The sequence below is a fragment of the Sciurus carolinensis genome, chromosome 3 (genome assembly GCF_902686445.1).
Source record: "Sciurus carolinensis chromosome 3, mSciCar1.2, whole genome shotgun sequence".
Lineage (NCBI taxonomy): Eukaryota > Metazoa > Chordata > Mammalia > Rodentia > Sciuridae > Sciurus > Sciurus carolinensis.
The window spans coordinates 42,034,255-42,056,293 of record NC_062215.1 but is presented as its reverse complement, the minus strand read 5'-3'; the positions used below and the strand labels follow the sequence as shown (position 1 = coordinate 42,056,293).

The following is a 22,039-nucleotide window of genomic DNA, read 5'->3' as shown; positions in this document are numbered from 1 at the left end:
CTTTCAAAGGAGGCAAGGGAAAATGACTACACTGAAAAAATGCTAAAAGTGAGAAAAATGAAACAAATATGTATATGTCCATTTACCAATCAGTACAGCAAAAAACACCAATAAAAACCCAGACAGTAACAACAACAATAAAAATGGAAAAAAAGATTCTTAATGAAAAATTAAAAAATCGTCTTCACTGAGGTGGTCAAAATCATTGACAAGAATGGATGGTCGATGTCCTTCTTTAGGTTTCTTACTGGGCTAAGTACTGAGAGAGCAAGATCTGGAGGTTGTTAACCCCTTCCTCTTTTTGTGTTGCTCACCAAGCTGCCCGTTGGAGTGGCTTAAGATTGAAACTGGTTGAAATAGCTCTCAGCTTCCCTTTTCACCATTGTAAGGTAGGATGGAATGGGAAATACTATAGATTGAAGTTTTGTCTGCATAGACCAGATCAATGCACTCCCAAATGGAACTGCTGAAGAGTTCTATGATGGGAGTTCTGGAGTATAGGGCTTAAGTCTAATCAGGCCTCAGGCGCTTTGTTGGGTGGGGTCTGTTCTAGAGAGATTAGGTTAACATACCTGTGGGGCCAGGCCCATGGTGATCTCTGGTGGGAGTCTGAATCTCAGGAGCCTTCCAAGAATTCTATTCATGGGGCAGGGGAGTCAATCCTCCCCATGTTCTGCTGCCCATAAACACAACCTTCTCAGGCTTAGTCCCTGAGTGTATTCATACTCTCCTGTTCAGATTCCTGACCTTCTCCAACTGGTCATTTGAGCTGCCAGACTCAAAGAAAATATGAGATGGGCTCCCCACCATTTTTCCAACCTGAATTCCCCTGAGTACAATCTTCTCTGTGCCTGTTTCACTCACATTCTGTTAGGTGTACGCTAGGCCTCGCAGTAGGCATTTGCCAAGATAGTGTGACAATGTTTGCTATGATGTTCCAGGCTCTGCAGCAGCAAGCTGCAGCGTGACCTCTTCAAGATTGGTTTCCTCCTCAGCTCTCCATGGCCAGCAGAAATACAAAGCACTTTTCAAACACATTTGTGGTGCAGACTTTGGATCAGTTAAGCTCAGGCAACTTTCTTGACCTATGGGTTTTTCATACCAAATCTGTCTGTTGAAGGATAACATCTGTTATCCTTCCCCTCCTGCGGACTAGTGCTGCTTCTGCATCAGCAATCAGCTTGGCTCCAATGTACTCTGTCTTCTTTGTTCAATGCACCTGAACTCCTGCCTCTCTAGATAGACATTCTGACTATCCAGTATCAAATTTTAGTGAAATCCATCTTTTACCCACCCTGCTAAGAAGCATTACACCCACTGCTTGAATCCCAAGCCACGAAACAGCTAGGAATGTAGCCTTCCTCTAATCCACCATCTTGAATCTCACCTCAAATGTGTTAATGGATGATGTGGCATTCTCATGAATATTTAGGGTCCTTTACTATTCTCTGGGAACCTCCTCTCTGTCATTAATGAAGAAAATGTGTGTATATATGTCACTAAATGTAACTGCAAATCACTAAACATAAACCATATGTCACTGAAATTTGCCATGGGAATGAACATTTTTGTCATTTTTTTTCAGAGTAGTGGTCTCTGTACTGGTACCAGTGACCAGTGGTGCATAATAGATGATGAATAAATAACTGTTCAATGGCCCTGTTTCTGAATTTCTGAGGTGCTTCAATTAATAAACATTTATGAGTGACTTTCTGTGTGCAATATGCCATGGTGATAATAATGGGGATCAAAAAAATTTTAAGACACTGTTCTTGTCCTAGTGGGGATGCCATTTATTATTGCACAAGACAGACCACACACTTTTAGAAGTTGAGGTGACATGGCAGGGAGAGGTGTAAGCAAAGACATAGGCAAGAGTCAGGGAAAGACTGAGTGTCAATTTGGAGAGGCCTCCCTGGGGGAGGATAATGTGTCTTAGTCCATGTTGTGCTGCTGTAAGAGAATACCACAGACAGATGGGGCAATTTCTCAAAAACAGAAGTATATTCGACTCACTGCTCTGGAGGCGGGGAAATCCAAGACCAAATTTTCAGCATCTGGCAACAGTCTTCTTGTTGCATCACCCCATGACTTGAGAGGAAAAAAAAAGGGGAGAGAAAATATGAGAGGGTAAGAGTACATGATAGGGTGAGATGGGCACAAACTCACTTTTATAACAAACCCACTCCTGCATTAATGACATTAGTGCATTCATGAGGGCTCTGCACTAATCAACTCCCGGGCTGTTGCACTGGGGATTAAGTCTCCAGCCTGTGTAATTTGGGGGACATTTCAAATTATAGCAGTGTGTGAGCTGAGCTGGAAGGAGAAAAGGAATTTCAGAAGTGGAGGAGGAAGGACAGGCTCCCAAGGGTAGAGCCAATGCCTTCCTCACTCTTCCATCTTCTCTTTGCACTCCTCCTCATTCACCACAGTCCCTGGGTGCTGGATCCCTGAATTTCCAATATCCACTTCTCCTGGAGAACTGTCCTGCTTGCCTTCCAATGGCTCCTTCCCTCCCTGGCCACTTCTATCTTCCCACCCAATTACCCTCATACCCAGCCCCAAGGTTGGACTCAGTTGGCTGAGACGTTCACTGGAACATTAGCAGAAGGGTGTCCAAATGAAGGCTACCCAACCTGTGACTTTAGAAAGCAAACTGATAGGAGGTCAATAGAAATAAGATTCAGTTAAGCACCAAATGAGCCCTTATTGAATCTGGGCTGCTGAGGCAGAAAGAAGGATGAGAAGGGAACTCATCTCCATGAACCAGGGAGAGAGGTCCTGGGTTAGTGGATTTATGGGAAGGATATTGAGCCCAGGGTGGAAGACAGAGTGCTTTAAGTGTGACAAACAGAAGGTGACCTGGTTCGGCAGGACCCTAGGGGTTTTAGGTCATTTCACAGTTTTATTAAGATGTAATTCATATACTGTACAATTCATCAATGTAAAGTGCACAGCCAGCAATTTTTAATATATTCACAGAGGTGCAGCACCATCACAAGCAAGTTTAGAACATTTTTATTGCCTCAAATAGAAATGCTGTAACCTTTAGATATGTCCCCCAAATCCCACTCCCATCACCTGCAAATCTACTTTCTGTCTTATTGTGGTTTGGATATGAGATGACTCCCAAAACTCACATGTGAGACAATGCGAGAGGGTTCAGCGGGGAAATGATTGGGTTGTGAGAGCCTTAACCCAATCAGTGAATTAATCTGATTTAGTGACGGGATGAATTAAGTGGTAACTGCAGGCTGGTAGGGTGTGGCTAGAGGAAGTGGGGCATTTGGGGGCATGGCTTTGGGGTATATATTTGTATCTGGCAAGTGGAGTCTCTCTCTCTCTCTGCTTTCTGATCATCTTGTGAGCTGCTTCCCTCCACCACACTCTTCCACTATGATGTTCTGCCTCACCTCCAGCTCCGAGGAATAGAGCCAGTCTTCTATGGACTAAGACCTCTGAAACTGTGAACCCTCGAATAAACTTTTCTTCCCTAAAATTGTTCTGGTCAGATCTTTTAGTCACAGCAGCAAAATGCTAACTAAAACGCGTCTCTATCAATTTGCCTATTATGAACTTTTGCATGAATGAAGTCATGCGCATGTGATCCTTGGTGGTTGACTGCCTTCTTTCCTTTGCATAACCTTTTCAAGGATCATTCATATTGTCACATATGTCAGCACTTCATTCCTTTCTATGTCTGATTAATATTACTTGTGTGGATAGACCCCATTTTGTTCATTTTGTCAGCTGATGGACATTTGGGTTGTTTCAACTTTTGGTTATTATTAACAATGACATTAAGGATGTTTATGTACAAGCTTTTGTGTGCACATTTTTATTTCTCATTTCTCTCAGGTGTGCACTAAGTGGAGTAACCTGACATGCCTGTTGCACTGGGATTTCTCCCTAGCAAATTCCTGGCTGTGTTGGTAGGTGGCAAAACTTCTGAAACCTCTGTGGAGAAACAGCATCTGGGAGGTTTTCCAGCTAATGCAGTATTGTCCACAGGAGCACATTCATGTCACTGAGGCTTTTAATTCCTTTTTTACACCATTGGACTTGACAACTGGGGCCCTTTTACCTCCTTCAGATTGGGCGATTCTTTAATGCTTCTAGGTGCCAAGGTGACTTCGTGTTGTCACCATATCCTGGGATCCTTTTCAGGATGGATGATCTTATATCCAGGAAAGTGTTTCCACCCTATTTTCCAATTTTGTTCTCTCAGCCCTTGACACGGGCCCTCAGACCCTGTTGTACAAATACTTTCCCAGTTCCTGTCAGTCCACATGGATTAGGTCCTGCAGCTCCTTTGGGTCATAGTCCCATTTCAGACTAGTATATGCCCAGCTGGGTCCTGTTGTGACTTAATCCTAATTATTGGCCAACTGGCCAGGTTGCAAAGTGAGGGAATATCTGAGATGCGATGTTGCTGAGGAGTGGCCTCTGCAACTCTGGAAGCCAGAGAGAACTTCTAAACCATAAGAAGAAAGAGGTGGGGAGCCAGGTCTGCAAGCTCAGAGGGTTTAGAGAAATCTGGTGATTCAAGGTTTTGGGGTGCATCTAGTTCCATCCATGTGTCCCAGTTGTATTGTTTCTCATTTGGCATACAAGCTTGGTGTAGCAGACCTGTCTAGATGAGGAATCCTTTGGGCTCTTTTACTCATAATGAAGTCCTGGTTCTGGTCTCAGCTTTCTCTGTTTTCCAGTCACTTTATATGCTATCAAGGAGATCCTCTAGCTTTCTCATTTAGTTTTAAATTTTTATTTAATTATCCTCTGTTTAATTACAGTCACCCTAATCCCACTGTCCCAACAATGACTGACTCTCCCATATTCACCAGACATTCCTTGCGACATTCCCTTCCACTTGTATACTTGTGCATCTATCACCAGTGACTTCTTAACAATTGTACCTGTGCTGTATGCCAGGTCATGTACATACTCCATCTACTTCTAGTAATGGGTCCTTTCTGCCAGTCAGGCAATCATTGATCCAAAGTCAAAAGTCCAATCTTAGCCTTTTCGTTCTCAAACTACTCCTGGCACCAAATGTCACAGGTTGGGTTTCCTAGAAGCACTCTCTGAGATGGAGGTTAGTTAGTGTGTAGGTTTATTAGGGGGTCTTCAGGGATCATCACCCACAGAAGGGAAGGAATGGAAGCAGGATAGGAAGAGGTAATATGTTAGTCAGCTTTGTGTGTGACTGTGACAAAATACCTGAGAGAAATCATTTAAAATGAAGAAAGGTTCATTTGGCTTATAGCTTCAGAGGCTTCAGTTTATGGTCAGCTGACTCCATTGCTATTGGGCCTGAGGGGAGGCAGCACATCATGATGGGGAACACATGGTAGAGGAAATTAGTTTACTTCATGGTGGCAGGGAAGCAGAGAGAGATGGAAGGGGCCAGGGTCCCAATGCCCCCTTCAAGGAAATATACCCAATGACTTCACTTCCTTCTACTAGGATCTTTCTCCAAAAGATTCCATCACCTGCCAATAACACCATCAGCTGGAGGCCAAACCTCTAACACATGGGCCTTTGCAGGACATTAAAGACCCAAATAATAACAGGGAGGAAATGGCTGCATTGCAATAAAGGCCCTAGCCAACTCCAAGGATTTCTCTGAAGCTGGGAAGTCCTTCATAGTTGACCTGAGTTGGAGGAAGAGGATTGTATATACCCTGTGTTAGTCAGTTTTCTTTTGCGATAACAAACATTGAGATATCAACTTATAGAGTGAAAAAGACTTATTTGGGCTCACAGTTTTAGAGGGTTCAGTTCATATTCAGTTGACTCTGTTACTTTTGGGCAGTGATAACACATTATGGCAGAAGTACATGGTGGAGCAAAACCACTCACCTCATGGTCAGGAAGCAAAAGACAGAAAGAAGAAAAAATCAATATCCCACAGTCCCTTTCAAGGACACACCTGCAATGACCTGAAGACCTCCAACTAAACCCCACCTCAAAAGTTCCATTGTGTCCCACAAGTATCAAACTGGGAACCAAGCCTTGAACACATAGGTCTTTGGGAGACTTTCCAGATCCAGACTATAGCTGACTCCCACTGGACGTGTGTTGCCGAAGGAAATGGGAGTACAGTCGAGTGGAAGCACTTTTGAAGAGGGCTGACAGATGAAGGCCATGTGCCAGCAACATTCCCAGCAGCTCAGGCAGGAAATCATTTCCCTCCCTCCCTCCCTTCCTTTCTTCCTTCCCCTTCCTTCCTTCCTTCCTTCCTTCCTTCCTTCCTTCCTTCCTTCCTTCCTTCCTTCCTTCCTTCTTTCCTTCCTTCCTTCTTTCTTGGAAATCATTTTCCAAAGGGGGACATAGGTGGCTTATCACTGTATCCACTTCAGAGGAGGTGAAGGAATAGAGTGGCATCCATGAGAAACTGGAGAAACCTGCTCATTCTCATCAACCTCATTAACATGGTGCTACCAGAAATGCTTCAGGGAGTTTGATATCTGCACAGGACTAAGTTGTAACCAGTTAGCAATGAGTAAAGTTTAGTCTTCCCGAAAATTAACAGGGACCTCTTGATCAGCTAGCCTCCTCCAACAAAGATGTTGACCTGAAGACCATATAATCTGTACGAATCATAGAGTCTCTATATTAAAACAACAAGCAGGTGAGGCATGACCTGAGGAAGTAGGTCACTAGAGGGTGGCCTTGGACTACATTTATTCCTGGTCCCTTCCTCCCTCTCTGCTTCCCAGCTGCTGGCTTTTCTCTGCCAGCCTTTCTATTATGATGTTCCACCTCATGTTGGGTTCAGAATAATGGAGTCGGCTGACCTTGGACGGAGATCTTTGAAACCCTGAGCCCAAATAAACTTCTCCTCTGAATTGTTCTTGTCAGTTATTTTGAATGTAGCATATGAAAAACTGGCTAATTCATGAACTCAAGAGAGAAGAAAAGTTTTTTTCAAGAACACAGATAAGTGGGCTGGGGATATAGCTCAGTTGGTAGAGTGCTTGCCTTGTAAGCATCAAGGCCCTGGGTTCAATCCCCAGCACTGCAAAAAAAAAACACAACACAGATAAATTAGTGGGATTAAACCAGAACCCTAAATGCTGGCTCCTTTTGCATTCTGTTCTTACCATCAAAAGATACTGCTCAGCACTGAGTTGGACCTGGTCACACACTGAACAGGAGCCACATGATATGACTTCCCCATCATATCAGTACAGGCTAAATAGTCCTTATCCAAAATACTTGAGACCAGAAGTATTTGGATTTCAGATCTTTTCAGATTTGGGAATATCTGCCTATACATAATGAAATATCTTGGGGATAGCACCCCAGTCTAAATGCAAAACCCATTTATGTTTCAAATACATCTTATACACAGAGCCTAAAGGTAGGTTTATACAATATTTTTAGTGCCCTTGCATTTGAATGCAACCTATCACACAAGGAGAAGATGTGGAATTTTCCACTTGTGGAATCTTACCAGTGATCAAAATGTTCTGGATTTTGGAGCATTGGGGATTTTGGATTTGGGAATAGGGATGTTACTTGTACTTAGTTGGAGAAATCTCAGGCATTTCTAAGTATAATCCCAGTCTCCAAGAGTTCCTAGTAAAGGAAAGCTCCTTGACATGGAGTGCTGGGCGGTGAGGTATCAGGACTTCAGCTGAGGCTAGGGGGCCAGGAAAAAAGGGGACTTAATGGGGGTGCACGAAGACTAGCATGATTGGCACAGGCAAAGCAGTGGGAGCAGTAGTGGCAAAGCTGAGCTGAAGCTCATGGTCAGGCAGTGACCATGAGCTTCCAATAGTCAAGGTGGTAAACATGTTTGCAACTTGGGTTAGAGTCAGCAGAGAATTGAAAGCTGCCTGAACACAGGCAACTGCACTTAGAGCCATAGAGCCTGGCTTCTGGGGGAAGGTGGAGATCACTGGGAGTGCTGACTGAGTTCTGGGTAAGGAGGAGGCCATAATATCACCCTGGAGTTCTCTGAGGGTGGGATTCAAGAGCCACAGATTTCAGGGCCGTGACAGATGTCAGAGCTGTTGCAAGATTTGCTTTATTAAACTGAATTGAACACACAAGGAGGAGGTCTGAATCCTTCCAGCGTGGAGCACTAGCAGAAACTGCTGCCTCTGTCCAAAATACCTGTCCCTGAAACCACTGAGGCAAAGGAGGAACCCAGGAACTAGAAGACCCACAATTATGAGAAACTGCAGGAGAAGGGAAGGTCATTTGTTCTATGCAGGTACACCTGTGTGTGTACAGGTGGGACAGGGGGTGATGTGGAGTGTCTGCAGCTTGCAGCACAGAGAGGATCCAACAGCCATTATTGAGAAACAGGTAAAGTATTTTCAGTTCTGCTCTGAGATCTTCTCAGATGTTCTACGGCGCAGCCATTATTTGTTCCTCACCTAACAGCAGGAATCAGTATCAAAGGGCCAGTTCACTGATATGGGGGTCAAGGGTCACCAAAGTGCTGCTGGGTAAGAATCGGGGGAAACAGGTGGGACTGACATGTCTGGAATCCATGCCTCCCCTTCTTTCTGTGGACCTCCAGGGCTAGTGGTTTCCAGGCTAAATCCAGTGCTGCCTTTCAGGATGCTGAAGGTGAAGCCCTGACCTGAAGACATCATTGTTACGTAAGATCCCCACTGAGTGATGGCGAGCTCCCCACCAGCTGACTCTCAGCCCAAAGGCTCACCTTCCTTGAACTCACCACTGCTCTACACAAAGCAGGGTCCAGACACCACCCTCAAGACTCCCCCAGAGCAAGTGATTATCAACACTGAAGTTCAAAGTTCAAAGTCTCAATGAAATATCACCTAAATTTGATGAGTGAGATCTGATGTACAATTCATCGTGAGATAAAATTCCTTTCCAGCTGTGAGCTCCTGAAACCAAATTATGTGTTTTTGAAATACAATGGTGGACCACGCATAGGATCATTGTTCCCATTCTGAAAGGGAGAAACAAGAAGGAAGAATGGGGTAATGGTTCCCAAGCAACTCCCAAACCTAGCAAGACACACTTAGATTTTAAGGTGTGAGAATAATCATCTGGCCCCATACTTCATCCTTCACATCCTCCAGACTGACCGGTGGTTCATCATCCCAAGGGGGAGAAAAATGAGCTTGAGGACACCAAGCAGCCCAACTCCCTCCAAAGACGATGCCTGGACAGCATTTGTAGGGGTAGAACAGATCTTAGAATGGTCAGATGGAAACTATGAAACAGACCAGAGTGAGGGGAGGGTTAACAGTGAAACACTGCAGGGGTGGGGTTGCTGCAGAGCTGACTTATTAAATAAAAATCTATTTTCTACATTTTCCAAGTTCTCAGTACTTTTCCATGTCTGCATTTATACATGCCCTTTCTCCCTCTATTTCTACTCCAATCAGATTAAAATGAAGTTAAGAAAAAACAATTAGAAAAATGTATGAACTCCTCAGTGTCCATCACTCAATAACCTATGCAGTCTGATACTTCATACTCTTTATTTCTTTTACAACGTAATCAAATTAGCAGAGTATAAAGATCAAATTAAACTATAACATTCATCGAAACAGATGATGTCCCTCTCTATCCTCTCCCCCTCCTCTCTACCATCCATGCATAACTTCCTTGGCAGATCCTTTGGAGGTATTTATCTCCATATTTCTCAATCAAATGCATTTTGCTGGCTCTCATCTTGCTCACAATCCACTGCACACCTGTGACCTTCTCCTCCCATCTTCTCACCATAATTTGACATGGGTTAACTTTCTGAGACGGCAAGTGTTGCTTTATAGTTTTGTCCTTGAGCTGGTCCCTTTCAGAGAAGCTTTCCTTGAAGGTGTCATGGTTCTTGGTGAGCTGATTGGAAGCTTTGAAAATGTGAAGTTTTCAGTGTGTGAATTTCACCCTGCTGTAATCTTGTCTGGATCATTTCCTCAAGGATCTTCCAACGCAACTGTACAGTCAGTCCTCTATGATCTCCAGTTTTGTATCTGAGAAGTTAACCAACTGCAGATAGAAAATATTCAGGGGAAAAATTATGTCTGGACCAAGCATTTACAGACTATTCTCCTTGTCATTTTTCCCTAAACAATGCAGTATCATATTATTTACATAGCCTTTACATTATATGAGATAGTGTAAGTAATCTAGAGATGATTTAAAGTATATGGGAGGATGTTCATGAGTTATATGCAAATATTATGCCATTTCATAATGTTCACAATGTTCAAGTCACACTGGCAGATTTTAGTATCCTAGGGACAGGATCCTGGAACCAACCCACACAGATACTGAGAGATGATTTTAATTAAGTTTTAGGTCACAGAGCCACTCTAAGAAAACTTTGGAAAGTTTATGAATTGTTATCCCCACTGCTGCTGGTGTCAAGCTTGAGTTACAATTCATTTTAGACAGGATTTTCACAGAAGAGTGCTCAAGTCACAAAGGATTCCTTTTCATGAGACAGGAAATGAATAAATGAGAAGAAATGAATAATCCAAAGTAGAATTTCAGGTGCAAAAAGATAAGAAGGTCAACAAGTTACAAGTATGAGTTAGAGAGAGATGGATTTGAGTTCAAGTCTCAACACTGGTTATGCAGCTACTAAAAACAAGTTTTCTATATGTTATGGACTGAATTGTGTTTCCCTCAAATTCATATATTGAAACTGCTAACCCTCAGTTCCTCAGAGTGATACTGTGTTTGAAACAGAGATTTTTATATGGGTGGGCCTTGATGGGGCCCTTGCAAGGAATAAAGTAAATTAAATGCTGAAATTAAGCACCTAATACTGTCCCTAATGTGATAAGAATTCAGTAAATGAATCTAAACTCACATTACACAAATGCTCATATTTCACATGGCCAGCATCATCTTGCCTCCCACAGAATTCATGTTGGAAAACCAGAAATGTATTAGAATTGGTGACAGAAAAAATGAATCAGAATAGGGAAGGTGTTTTTATTACTTTATTCTCACCTGCAGTGAAAAAAGAGCCAAGTAGGACAGTTCTGATTATTCAGTGAACATATCACTCAAGAAAATATATTATCTATAAAAGGATAATTTAACATTTGAGCACAATTATTAGAGTCACTGAAAATAGATTATAAACCAGACTTCAGATACAGAATGAGAAATACAACATCTAGGAATTCTTAAAGATGAAGTAAGACTCATCTACATACAAAAATGACTGGAGAAAACCTTAAGAATGTAAAAAAGTTTTTTAGCTCATTGTGGTCAGTTGAATAATGGTCCCCCAAAAAAGTCAAAATGTAATCCCTAGAATTTGTGAATGTTATTTTATATGGCAAAAAGGAATTTTCACATATGATTAAGTTAAGGATCTTGAGAAGGGAAGATTTTCCTGCATCACCCCAGGAAACAAATTAGATGTAACCACAGAAGCAAAAGATTAGAATGATGTGAGGAAGGGGCCACAAACCAAGGAATGCAGCGCCCTCTAGAGTCTCTAGGTTCACTTTCCAGCACAAAAAATGATAAAAAATAAAAATAAAAATAAAAAAAATAGAAAACAGGGTTTCTAGTTAAGTTAAACTTGCCTTTCACATGGAGAGCTTTTTAAAAAACAACACAGATGTCTGAGAGATGCATTTGGAAGTGCTGCCTTAGTAGTCTTGGGATTAGACTGACAAGCCACATTTTAAAAATGTTTTCCAAGGTATTCCGGCTTGCAGGTGGTAGGCATAAATTTGGCATTTCCATTTCTTTTCTTCAAAATTCAATGAAAGCAACAAGCAAAAATAAGAAACAAATGCGGACCCATACACTCAGCAGTAAAGATTGAACAAAGATGTGGGGAAGGTGGGAGAGAAGATATGGAGGACTTGGGCTCCCTCCCCAGTAGAGGAGGGGAAAAAACCAGGCAGTTCTGCAACTCTTCAGTTGGTGGTATCCACCCACTCCACATGGCACCCGCTTCTTCCCTCAAGGTTCAGTTTGCGAGTTTCTAACTGGGATTTGTTAGGTAAGGATTATGTGAATGTGAAAGAAGACATCTCCACGAGCTTTGGGGAGGTCAAATATTTCAACCTTTTAGAAAATAGGAGCAAAGTAAAAAGTTTTTTGTTGCTAACAAATACAGCAATTGCCCAGGTCTGAGATGATACAATGCAGAGACAGAGAGGTCAAAATTTGTGCTTTTCTATGGGATGGGGCAGCCCACTCGTAATGTGCCAGAGGCAGCATCACCAGTCGTGTTTTCACTACTGCACCCCTGCACCCCTGTGGATCCCCTGGGATCCACATCAAGGCAAGCGCTCCTCAAGGTCAGCTTCCCTGCCTCACTGCCCTGGAAATCTAGGCTGAACTCGAACAACAGAGCCGTGAAGAATGACTCCAGTGCTTTATTATAGCACAGTTTTGATGAAATAATCTTGGGAGATTCATCTTTGCAGTCATCCGTAACTGTTTATTTAGTACCTAAGCTCTAGAAAAATGCTTGGTTTAAAAACAAAACTGTCACATTACAATCCAAAAAGAAAGTACCAGTTTGCATCCTTTTCCAGTCTGGGGTGAGAATATCTACTTCTCCACATCCCTGTTGCTAATTATCATACTTTTTCTGTATTTCATTGGACATGGACTGATCTTGGTTTGGGAATTTTCTATATTCTACAGAAATTTTCTTCTTCAAAAATAAGGTTGAGTGTTTTCATACACAAATTGTGAAATAGGAAAAGAGTTATTTACAATTTCTGGGCTGAGGCGGAATTGTGATAAGCAGCAGGGAATACAGGGGGAGGCCTTAAGGCACTCGCCAATGGACAGAAAACAAGGGGTCACCAAAAACCCCAGCAATTGATGTAAATTTAAAGGGATGCAGTAGTTTAAAAAAAAATAAGTGCAAAAATCCCTGATGAACAAAATACTATACTACAATTTTAATTAAAACAGGATTTGAGCCAGGTGCCTATAATCCCAGCAGTTCAGGAGGCCGAGGCAGGAGGAGCCTAAGTTCAATGCTAGCCTCAGCAACTTAGTGAGGACTTGTCTCAAAATTAAAAAATAAAATTAAAAGGACTGGGGTGTGGCTCAGTGGTTAAGCACCTCTGGGTTCAATCCCTGATACCTCCCTCAAACACCAAAACCAAAAAATAAAACCAAAACAAACAAACCACAAAACCTACCAGGATTTAACCCTGCATAACTGCAGGTCTGCCTCACTTCCCTCTAGTCCTGGTAAGCAGAATTCTACCCTTGAAAGGGACACTTTGGCAAGTCACTTGATCTAATAATTGTTCATTTGATGACATCTTCATACTACAGTTTAATGGCATGTCTACAGCATAGACGACAAAACAGCCTTTGGTTCCATATTTCAGAATAGAGGCCAGGACATTACAGGTGTATCTACAATCTGAACAGGAGTTTAAAACCAGAGCAACAATCTTTTCTTGGGTTTGGGTACCCCTTCCAGGACTTCTGAACTCTTGACTTTGTGGAATAGGCACTGGCTCTTCCTCACCGTGATTTTGCTGTGTGGTGGATGCTGGAGGGCTTCAAAGGGGAGAAGGGAAAGAAGTCTGAGAGTAACCAACCCAGACACGAATCCAGAAAAACTCCTCCTGCTCCCTGTCCCCACACGAGTACAATTCACTGTGGGCCATCAACTGCAAAGAAGACTTAGGTCTTTGGTTACTGGAGAAGTATTCAGTAATCACAGGAGGGCTGGACTGAATCTTTTGTCCCTAAGGACAGAGATAGAGTCCTCTGGACCCTGCTTTTCTGAACTCTCAATTAATCCCAAATGCCTGTATTCTTATACCTGACCACAAACAACAAAAAATTGCCACTGTTCCTTTCTCTCTTTCCCCTTTGCCTGACAGAGGCAACCTGGGGACTCCCCAGAAACTCTGAAATCAGGTGGCAGACATGGTAGACACTTCTACACCCGACAAGCTTCACTGGGAGCACTGGATAGCACATGGTTCCTCTTTTCCTTCTACAAAAATGGTACCAGTTCAAATCTTTCCTCCTCTAAAAGTCATAGGGTCCTGTGAATGTTGTATTTGCTGAATTAAGACTGGTGCTCCGTGTTCCTGAACAGACCAAAATAGTTAGTTCTTCATCTTTATTAAGGCTTATTTACTAAGCAGTTGATCTGCTCACTTAATTAATAAAAATAAAAAAGTATGGTCCAAATGCAGAGATTTAGAATTCCCACAAGGTGGGCAATGAACCCTTTAAAATTGTGGTAGGGAAAAATACAAACTCAAATATATAGGCAAAATAATAAGTGAAAAATTAACCAAATGTTATGTACAATATAATCCCCTCTTAAAAATGAAATTGAAGTGACTGGAAGGAGGATGCCCGTACTCTTTCTCGATCTGGGTGCTGCTTATGTGTTGGCACTTCGTGAAAATTTAAAGATAACTGTTCTGTATGTATACAAGTCATCCATTGTAGCCAGCAATATTTGGTATAAGTAGCAGGTAAAAATCTGGAAGAAGAAACAGCAATGGAAATAGTAGTAGTGGATATCTCTGGTGGGATTTTCCATGACTTTAATTTTCTTCCAAACTGTTCTGATTTTCCTCAAATATACGTTTAATATATGAAATGTTTATATATGAATAAAATATATATATATGTGTGTGTGTGTGTGTGTGTGTGTGTGTGTGTGTGTTTTGGGGGTGGGTGGGTACCAGGGATTGAACTCAGGGACGTTTAACCACTGAGCCACATTCCCAAACCTTTATATTTTTTATTTTGGGACAGTCTCGCTGAGTTGCTTGGAGCCTTGCTAAGTTGCTGAGGCTGGCTTTGAACTCTATCCTCCTGCATCAGCCATCCCAGCCGCTAGGATTTCAGGCGTACACCCCCAAGCCGACATCCTAAAACAAACGAACAAATGTTGCGTCTTTCAACCTTGGTTATCCAGCTGTGTGCCAGCTGTGAGCATCGCCCTCCGCTGTCCCAGCGTTTTTTTCCTCCTAAGGGGACAACAGAGGAGGGAGCCCGGGCCGCCGGAAGCCCAGCATCCGGGCCTCTGAATGTCGTAGGGTCTCGGCCGCTTCGCCGCAGGGTCCTTCGACCGCCTGATAGTGGCCGTCGCCGTTTTAAGGGACAGGGACAGGGACAGTGACCACTCTTGACTGCCCACGCCCCCCAGGCCGTCTCCCTTCTGCCTCAGTCGGCCCTAACGTCCCCTCACCAACGCCCCAGCGACGGTGTGTTCCCAGAGTCCCCTCGGCCCAGTGTTCCCTCCCAGCCCAGAGCAGTCCTAGTTCCTTCCCGCCCCTGGCGTCCCCTCGCCTGTCACTCCGAGACGCCGAGGAGGCGGAGCCCGAGGGTCGGCTGCCGGGTGACGGCTTTGCTGCGGCGCCGCAGTTCAGACCCGGCTGCCCCGGAGGCGTCCAGTCTCCCAGCACTCTGGAAGAGAGGCTCCCGAGCCCTGCTCTTTGTAACCTGGCCTGGAAGTCCCGGAAGGAACGCACGTTTCATCCTGAATCTCTCAAACCCGGGAACCGAGCCGGCAGAGCGAGGCCTTTAACGACGCTGAGTCCCCAGCTCACTGTGACCTCGTGGCGCAATGGTAGCGCGTCTGACTCCAGATCAGAAGGTTGCGTGTTCAAGTCACGTCGGGGTCAAGACTGGCTTTTTTTCCTCTCTAACAGCAACAGAATGGGACGCGTAGGGTTAGTATCATAAAACACAAATTAGGCCTGCGCAAGACCCGTCGTCCTTTCTACGCAACAGAAGTCTCACTTCGTTTTCTTTTCTTTTAGCATATAGATACCGGATTGAGAAAGACGGAGTTTCTTCCTGGTCACCGACAGGAGGCGCTGCCATAAGTTGCAGAGTGACCCTTGAGGGACAGCTAGCTGACCCAGTCCGGCTCACACGCCGGCGCAGCCCTCATCGCGAAAGGCCACCGCACACTTAATCTCCTCCTCCTAAGTCACTTGGGCCAGCCCTGGAGAAGGTCTATGCCCCGGAAGTGGACTGTCCCCCCTAGTGCTAGGGTTTTGATACGTTTTCTCATGGTTTGCTTCGAACTTCATTTTTCTGTCCCACTTTAAGGGACTCTGATCTCTCAGTGAAGGTCTCTCTGGTGGTCATTTCTCTCATACCTGGATTATTAACCCCATTCTCAGGAGGTCTGTAAATTCGGCCACAGCCATCATGTCTGGATATTTATTTCAATATCCATTTGTTTGTTACTAGGTTTGTCAGGGCCCAAGGGTAGGTTGATGTAGAGGAAAAAAAAAAAAAGCAAGTTCATAGACATTTTAAACATAAACCCATACCATATATGTTAACAAAGATTGAATATCCTTCATTCAAAATGCTTAGGACCAGAAGTGTTTCAGATTTCAGATTTTCTCTTAATATTTGCATATACATAACAAGATATCTTGGAGATGGGGCCCAAGTCTAAACACAAAATCTATTTTTTCATATATATCTTATACACAGCCTGAAGGTAATTTTACATAGCATTTTTAGTGCCCCTGTGTTTTGATTTCCATCCCTTCCATAAAATCAGGTGTGAAAATTTCCACTTGTAGCAGGCATCATGTTGTGCTCAGAAAGTTAGGGAGAATTTCAGATTTTTGGATTAGGAATGCTCATCCTATAAATACATACAGTACTTAATATGTATTCATATTAAAATATGGATGAGAATTATACACACCAACTCTAGGATAGTGATTACCTGTGGGTAAAGAGGAGGAAGAAGGGTGAAGGCAGATTCTTCCCTCAAAACTACATTATGTATACATATATACATCTGTGTGTGTGTTTTTGTATAACCAAAAATGTTAACATTTATTAAGTCTGGTTGAGGGTTCATGGGGTCTCTTCTTATGAAACATGACTTTCAGCTCGGAATTGACTCCACCTGTATGATCCGAAACCTTTAGGTCAACAAATTATAATTTTCCAGATTAGTAAGACCCACAGTATGCTGGCAGAAGTGGAGATAAATTCTCTGCAAGAAATACACTCTCACATCAAGACTTCCAGTGTTCCCACTACAAAATCTCAAAGTTCATTCACAAGAAGTTTTAAAAGTAAACAAATTAAGAGGGAAGACCTTATGAATGAGAAATAGCAAAAACAGAACAGTATCAGACCTAAGAACTTCAGATATGGATATGATCAGAAACATATGTTTCATCTTAGAAAAAAAAGGGGGGGGGAACCAAAAACTTGACTGCAGAACAATAGAGAGTAAAATGTCCAGGTACATTTTAAGTAATTAAAAATTTTAGCAATAAAAGATTTAATATTTGAAATTAGAAACACAACAGGTATATTAAAACAGCAGTTTAGACATAACTAAAAAAATGTACTAATTAAATAAAATATTGTGGTGGTTCAAAGCAGGTCCACAAATTTTTAATTTTCTTTTCCTTGAGTGTGGGTTTTGCTTAATAACTCATATGCAAGAAAAATCAGAAATTATGGTGTATGACTTGGAGACCAGGTCATAAAAGATGCTATAGCTTCCTGCTTGCTCTCTGCCTGGGTTACTGGCTGCCAAGCTATTATAACACTTAAGTCTTACTGGAAGTTCTCTTTATGAGGAGCTAAAGCCCCCAGCCAATGACTATGGGAATAAGCCCCTATGAAGCTTTCAGATGACTGCATCCCCAACCAACAACTTGACTATGTACCAGAGAGACCATGAACCAGAAGCAACCAGCTAAACCACACCTAGATTTCTGACTCTCAGAAACTGTGATAACGTCTGGTGCAGTGGTGCACATTTGTAGTCCCAGCCACTCTGGAGAGTTGAGCCCAGGATTTTGAGAGCATCCTGGGCAACATAGTGAGACCCTGTTGGAAGGAAGGAAGGAAGGAAGGAAGGAAGGAAGGAAGGAAGGAAGGAAGGATGGAAGGGAGGGAGGGAGAGGGAGGGAGGGAGGAAGGGGAAAGGAAAGGAAAGGAAAGGAAAGGAAAGGAAAGGAAAGGAAAGGAGGGAGGATAACAAATATTTGATGATTTAGGATTTGTGTTTAGGGGGAGTCATTTGTTATGCAGCAATAGATAACTAACACAAAGGGTGAATTTAAGAATTTTTACAGAAGGCAAATAAAGAGACAAGGAACTAGAAGAGATGGAAAACAGTTGAGATGGTGAAAAATACAATGACAAAATCTACCATAGGTTTAAAAGTTCTCTAAAGAAGATAATAGAAACAACAGGAGAAGCAATACTGGAAGAGATGATGGCTCACAGTTTTTCAGAATTGATGAAACATAAGTTCTTGCTCTGAATAAGCATAATATATCCTGAGCATGACTTGATAGAATAAGAAAAAGGAATGTGTATACACCATAAGGAAACTTCACAATACAGAAGATAAAGAAAAGATTATAAAAACAGTCAAAGCGGGGGGTAAGACAGATTATCTTTAAAAACAAAACAAGGTAGACTGAAGCAGAATCCTCAGCAGCAACAAGGAGAGCCAGGAAAACTGTATTAATAATTCCAAAGTGCTCAAAGAAAATAATTGCCAACCTAGAATTATATACTTGGGAAATTTTCTTTCAAGAATAAGAGACATTTTCAAATGAAATTACCAGCATCTATCCCCAAGGGACTATCAAAAGGACATGCTTCAGGAAGAAGCAAAATGATCCCAGACAGAAGGTCTGAGATGCAAGAAGGACTGGTAAACAACGAACACGGTGACCATAAGGATGTAACTAACAAACCTAGCCTACACAAAATAACAATAGTATCACAAATTTATGTAGTTGTAAAGTAGAACTGAAATACTGGATAACAATAACTTGCAAATCAGAGTAAACATTTTGGAAGTAACACCTTATAAGGTGGTTATATTATTTGAAAGGAAGAATAGACTATTTATTGATCTAAGACCTCATTAAGTATGTTAAAATGTAGAGTAAGGAGGTGGAATAGGAGGTGGGGTATAGCTCAATGGTACTGCGCTCATGCACAATGCCCTGGGTTCAATCCCCAGAACAGAGAGAGAGGGGCGGGGGGAGAAGAGGGATATTATTAGTAATTGATTGATTTGCAGACAAATCAATCAGTTAAAGATATCAAATAAAAATCTGAATAAGGGCTGGGGGTGAGCTCAGTGGTAGAGTGTGTGGATAACATGTGAGAGACCCTGGGTTCAGCCTCCAACACCAAAAAAGGGAAGAAAAATTGCAAAGGAGGAGGTAGAACTACCACTACTTGCAGATGATATGATTACATCCTTGGAAACTCTAAAAAAAAAATCACCTGCAGAATTACACAAAATGAAAAAAGACATATCAGTCCATAGATGGGGTACAAAATTAATGTATAGAATACCTATAGTTTTTGCGTAAAATCAACCAACAGTTAGGAAGATGATAGTGAGAGGGTAGAAGTGGGAACAAAAATCTTTCATATGACATTTTTAATGTAGCTTTGAGATTTTTGTCACAGAATGAATATATTGCCTAGTTTAAAAAAACAGTTATTTGTGGATGCTGTAGTCCTTGAAGATCTGTAAAGACCTTCCAAGGGACACTTGGGCATGGCTATTTTAGGGGGAGGGGGTGGCTGAACAGGGTCTCATCCAGTTGCCCAGGCTGCCCTCAAACTCCTGAACTGGATCCTCCTGTCTCAGCCTCCCAAATAGCTGGGAGTACAGACACACATCACCATGTCCAATTGGCATGGATTGTTTTTAAGGGAAAAGTTTTGAACAGGCACAAAGTGCAAAACTTCAGTGAGGCAAGGCATACAAAAAATCTGAATGAGACAGAGCGAATAGGTTTCTAGAACAAAATCTCTGTCATTAGTATCTAAGGGTGTGGTGTGTCCCCAGGGTCTTGTGTAGGAATGGGCCACAGTCAGGAAGGATGAGGCAGAATAGGCAGGGGCTCCACTAAAGGGTCCTGGTATGACCTTATGTGTGACTTCACATGTCAGGTGTGTGACAAACCATCCCTGATCTTGGCCTCATTATGTGACACCTCTCAGGGGTTCTCCCATTTGCAACATCCCCAAATACAGTTTTCCTATATGTTTGACCCGTGGTGTGACCTGCCCACATGACTCCTCTTGCCCTCTCTGTTTTCTGAGTTTGGCCAGTGTGGAGTGCCAACGAGACCATGTGTGGAAATAAATGAAGACTACCCAAGTGAGAAAAGCAAAGGACTTGTTGTTGCAAGGCGTCAGCATTCAGCACTTGGGTTTGGCAGACACTTGACCGCTGGGTGAGGACTGGGAAAACTCTATGGTAGAGAAAGAGACGGTGTGCCCTAATTGGATACTATTGCCCTGGGAAGCTGGGATGCTGCTGACTGGAAGTGGGGCAAAAGGAGGAAAATTTGGCTTCCTCTGGATGGACCCCAGTTGGGAGCAGGGATAAAAATTGGAGAAGTAGGCTGAGCAGGCTGGCATAAGCCTGTAAACCCAGCGGCTTGGGAGGCTGAGGAAGGAGGATCACAAGTTCAAAGCCAACCTCAGCAACTTAATAAGGCTCCAAGCAACTTAATGAGATCCTGTCTAAAAACAAAGTATGAAAAGGTCTGGGATGTGGCTCAGTGGTTGAGCGCCCCTGTGTTCAATCCCTGGAACTGAAAAAAAAATGGGGCAGCTGTTCATTGTTAACCAAGTTCTGGACATTTCAGAATGATTGTTACAGGGTTATTGTTATTACTGTGCTTCAAGGATTGTCACCAGATTTCCTGTAAGTCATCTGACTTCCTAGGAGGCTGGCTTCCCGGGCTGGATCCTGGGTGATGGATTGGTTTCTTGAACTGCTTGCTCCAGATTGTGGGTCAGAGTTCTATTTTTATATCTGGTCTGTCCATTCCTATATTTAGTTGTTCAAAGGCTATTCTCAGCTGACTCCCTATAGGGTCTTTGCAAACTGGTCATCACAGAGTCATAAGGGATCCTCTCCATAGGACTCTCTTGTCCCCAAGTGCTGGTAACTCCTGCCAGCTCTCAGGTCTGCAGACCTCAATATGGCAAAGCATGCCCCCCTTGCTAGCCCCAGGGTGCTTCACCAGCCTGGACTGTCCCTGAAGGGTGCTCCCTTAAAGGATCTACCCCATGAGACCATGTGCCACAGGATTCCTGCCTCAAAGCACCCAGTAGGACTGTCCAGAGGGTCTCATGACCACATTCTCTCATCCTCACCTCCAAAGCGATGGAATCAGCTTGGGATTCAGAATTAAGAGTGTTCCCATTGGAATCTGCTCCTCCAGTGGGCTAAAATCTGGGCATCTGTTGCCAAAGCTGCAAGAGTGAAGCAGAACAAGACAAAATGCTGAAGCTACCCTCTGTTTCCTCCTACACACCTTCTGTACTTGAGGTTCAGCATGGAAATCTCTTGACTATCAGCCTCACCCCTGCCTCACAGGAAGGGTGCTCTTCCTTGAGGAGTGACTGCAACCCTGGGGTGCACTGTCTGGTCAGACCTGGGTGGAGGGGTCTCCACAGCCTCATATGCTTGAGCCACTCATGGGAGAAAAAATTCTAGAAGGTAAATGTCAGAAAGAAATGGAGCTACCACAAGTTCCTGGGAATACACAGAACTGACTGTGGCTGAGAATGGGAAAAGTGATAAAGAGGAACCTGGATATCTTTTTAAGAGTCCAAAACACATTACATAACTAGAAGGTAGCATTTGTATAAAACAAACAGACTCCCAATCACACATAGAATGTACATAGAATGGTACAGACTCCCAATCACACATCCAACTGAAAAGGAACATGTCAAATGTTAGAGTGATTATCTCTGGGTGGTGAGATGACACTTTTGTGGGGGCAAGTCTTTTTTGCCTGTATTTTCTCATTTTTCTGCAAGGGACAATAAAGAATAGTGTGCTGACTTGGTATGACTTGGTTCTAAATTCTAACTCCACCTCTTATTAATTGTGTGATCTTGAGCAATATATGTAACCTCTGAGTGCCCATTTTCCTCATATGCAAAATAGAAATAATAATGGTTCCTCCCTCACAGGGCAAATGAGAGAATACAGGGAATGAATGATGTAAAGCAGTACTTGGCATGTAGTAAACAACAGACGCTGGTGTTGTGATTACTATTACTTCTCTTAAGT

General features: G+C 42.9%; 1 non-coding gene across 1 annotated transcript; it reads left to right on the top strand.

The window, feature by feature from the left end:
• The first annotated feature begins 15,524 nt into the window (after positions 1-15,524).
• On the top strand, positions 15,525-15,596 carry Trnaw-cca (transfer RNA tryptophan (anticodon CCA)). Its single transcript has one exon. It is a non-coding gene; the product is annotated as a tRNA-Trp (tRNA).
• Positions 15,597-22,039: the final 6,443 nt, after the last annotated feature.